General features: G+C 39.7%; 1 non-coding gene across 1 annotated transcript; it reads left to right on the top strand.

Moving 5' to 3' along the window:
• The first annotated feature begins 1,543 nt into the window (after positions 1-1,543).
• Positions 1,544-1,727, top strand: LOC123486576. Its single transcript, XR_006659423.1, has one exon. It is a non-coding gene; the product is annotated as a U2 spliceosomal RNA (small nuclear RNA).
• The last annotated feature ends 2,081 nt before the right edge of the window (positions 1,728-3,808 follow it).

Here is a 3,808-nt window from a genome sequence, read left to right on the forward strand (position 1 = left end):
TTTCACTGCCTTCACAAATTAAGGGTCAGCCCTGTTAGGGCATGTGATATTACTGTGGCTTGTGCTGTCCTCCACAATGTGGCCTGCCTGAGGAAGGAGAGGGCCCCCAGAGTGCCACCAGCCATGGACTGGGACAATCCGGCAATCTTCCCTGATGACGACAGTGGTCGGCTGCTGAGGGACCAATATGTGTTGAATTATTTTAGTTAGTATGTGTGCTTTCAATTTTGGTTAAATATGTCCTGCGGTGGCAGAGGAATTTGGGTTTTTTGGGTTCGTTTTTTACGAATTTGGCCTCTTATGATGTTTGTGCGGTATACTGTGTGTAATACAAGGCTGCAGGGAGGCTACTGCATCCATTCATTTGTCTGTTCAGTTGATGTGTATGGATTTGTCCTGCATTTATTTTAGTGTGCAGACATGCAGGGTGTGTTATATACAGACCTTTGAATGTGTATGTATCATTTTGTATAATATGCTTGGATTCTGTGCTTTCCATCTTGTAGAGTCACTGTGACTTCAGTTTCGAAAGGAGCTGATGGTTTACCTGCTTTGTTTTGTCCTTATTCAATAAAGGAACATAATGTTACACATTGTGTTTTTATATTCATATGGAATGTGTATTTGTTTATATGACAGAGTACTAGGGCCACACTGAAGAAAAAGGATAAAGTCATAAATTTATGAGGCTGGTTCTTTCTGCAGAAAAGCTACATATTGTTTTTACAGTTTTGATACTTATGACAATGTGATACTTAATATTCTGGCACATCAGCATGTCTTTGTTTATGAAACCATACTGAAGTACAATTTCACGAAATGCCCCACATCTGTCATTTTAACAACTGTCCTCCTTTAAAACAACTGGTTACAATATTATGACTTGTGTTTTTTTCCCCTCTGTGGCCCTAATATTCTATCATTTTATATATAGCCTTATAGTCTATGGGAAACTGTAAATTATCTAATGATAGCAACATCATCTAAAAATCATTTTTTATCCAAAATCATTGAAATTAATGATCACAAACGTTTAAATAATGACAGTGGGTCTAGTTATATGTGATAACAATGTATAGTGAGCAGTGAAATAACTATTGGTTTCCATTTGTGGTGACTGCTGACTGACATTAGGGATGAGATTAAATAGATCCTGGAATTTAGCCTGGTCTGGAGCAGGCTAGCTCCACAGAATAAATCTCCATGGTAATTTATACCATAACATATCCTCCTGCCCCCTATCCATCTTTAGTGCAACCGGATTACGGATCAATTGAGCCAGGATCACCAAGATATCCTGGCTTAATCCCTTATCCTAGTTTTGTGCAACAGGCCCCAGCTTTGGGAGATTGTTAGAGGCAATTGTTTACATGCTTCTCTTGAATGTAGGCCTTTTAGCTGGTCAGGTTCCTCAGAACAGCACTTTTTTTTAGGAGTTTTGCTATTTTGATACGGTTAAGGTACTGTTTTTGTAAATCCATGCTATGTACAACGTTATGCACTGAATTTCTACTTGTATTTGAATGTGAAATGAAAAAAAAAAATATTTTTCCAAAAAAAATACAAAAAAAAAAATCTGTTCTTATCAGTTTAATATCTGATACGTCCCCTATCTGGGGACCATATATTAAATTGATTTTTTGAACAGGGAGATGGAATAGGGGCTTCTCCGTCCACTCCACGCATCGACCTGGTATTGCAGTACCTCCAGGAACGGTGCACCCCCTGTCATTGTAAAGATAAATCAGGCAAAGACAACAGAATTGCTTTGTTATATTCCATTAGGATCACAATGTATTTTATATTTTCACGTTTGACCATCTTCATCTCAATGTCAATGATGGCTAGAAAGTGATGGTCAAGTCAGTCACTGTTATATTGACTATGATAGCTGATGTGAATGGTGCGTTAATCATCTAATCAAATCAATGTTTATTCGTCACATGCACAGGATACAGGGTGTAAATGGTACAGTGATAATGCTTTAAAAAAACCTTGGCATAGATTGGGAGTTGATCAACGTTGGGAATAACCACTTTTGACTGTTACAAAGTAACACATTGGTAGGTTCGTAAGTCACGTGGTCATCTGCCCTCCAATCGGAAATGACAGAAAGCGTTTATAAATTAAATCCAGATTAACAGCTAAATCTGAATAATAATATATGAAATACGGGTGGGGGAATCAATTTAGAGATAATAATATTGACATAACATTTGATCTTATATCAAATATCTCTGGTAGCGTTAGAACTGAGCAATTTTCTCCACTGCGCCACTCCTGAGTGGCGCAGTGGTCTAAGGCACTGCATTGCAGTACTAACTGTGCCACTAGAGATCCTGGTTCGAATCCAGGCTCTGTCGCAGCCGGCCGCGACCAGGAGACTCATGGGCGGCGCACAATTGGCCCAGCGTCGTCCAGGGTAGGGGAGGGAATGGCCGGCAGGGATGTAGCTCAGTTGATAGAGCATGGCGTTTGCAACGCCAGGGTTGTGGGTTCAATTCCCACGGGGGGCCAGTATAAAAAAATATGTATTCACTAACTGTAAGTCGCTCTGGATAAGAGCGTCTGCTAAATGACTAAAATGTAAATGTAAATTTTCCACTTGGTGGCGCAAGTGTTCCACTGACCGTCTCATTTGAATGTTGAACCACTTGACTTCAATACATCATCAACGCAAATAATATGAACAATAAAAATAGCCTGTTTTTATTTTACATGTCTGTAGAGCCTTGTACTATAAGACCACGGTGAAGAGGCCTTCATAAAGTTGCCGTCCTAAATTACTAGAGGCCAAACTTCAAAGATGTCCATGGCACTGGACTGCAGTAAGAGCTAGGCCTACAGTGCGGCCTACGGAGCGGTCCTGGTGTATGGTCCTGGCTGCCTAAATGTTTCCTCCACATAATAAACTGTACAAACATGGCACTTCAGAGGGTTACTTTTACAATTAGCCTTACTGAGTCACTACAACAAACTTCCTATCATGGACATGAAATGCCATTAGGCCTAATGAAGATACCGTATATGTAAGTTACTTAGTTGGTGTCTTGTGAATCAACTGGTATGCGCATCAGGGTTTAATATTTCCTCGGTATTATACAAATGTTCCATCCCGAGATTAAATCACTCTTCTCCCGGGTAAGCCGATATTTTTTCCCAAAACCGGAAGTGTCATTCAAAAGCATTATAACGCTTATAAATGTCTGGATTTGATTAGAGCTTTGATCAGCATGAAAATACAAACCTGATGCTACCTGAGCCTGATCAGACATATATTAAATACATTTTATAATACATTTTACAAATCCAAATCCCAGATGAAGAATAATACACTATTTCAAAGCATAGTACATGTCATATTAGCCAAGTACAATGTAATTACTAGTTGTTACACCGGATTTAGCTAGTTAAAATGAAGTGTATCTTTAGGAGTACTTGTAATTAATGTGTACAGTACATTACCCATCCTGACAACCTGGCCCTCAATTTAAAGCTTGTGGAAGTGACATCCAAGTGGGAGAATAAATACACTAGTACACCACAGAGTATCTGTATAAGAAAATCATTCAGAGCACACTGTGCTGCCAATCACAGTGTAAGGTGCGACATTTTGCGGGTGTGGAGAGCTCGTTAGAGGATAGAGGAAGCTTGCCTTGAAGAGCTGGGCATCGTGTTATGACCTGCATTATCAGAATTAGGCCCACAGAATTATACCTACGGAGGAGCGGCTTCTATGGAGGAACTTTGAAAGTGTGAACTTCAGAGTTGGTTTAACGTTGGACCAGAGCAGACGTTAGCTAGCTAG

The sequence above is a fragment of the Coregonus clupeaformis genome, unplaced genomic scaffold (genome assembly GCF_020615455.1).
Source record: "Coregonus clupeaformis isolate EN_2021a unplaced genomic scaffold, ASM2061545v1 scaf1274, whole genome shotgun sequence".
Taxonomy (NCBI): domain Eukaryota; kingdom Metazoa; phylum Chordata; class Actinopteri; order Salmoniformes; family Salmonidae; genus Coregonus; species Coregonus clupeaformis.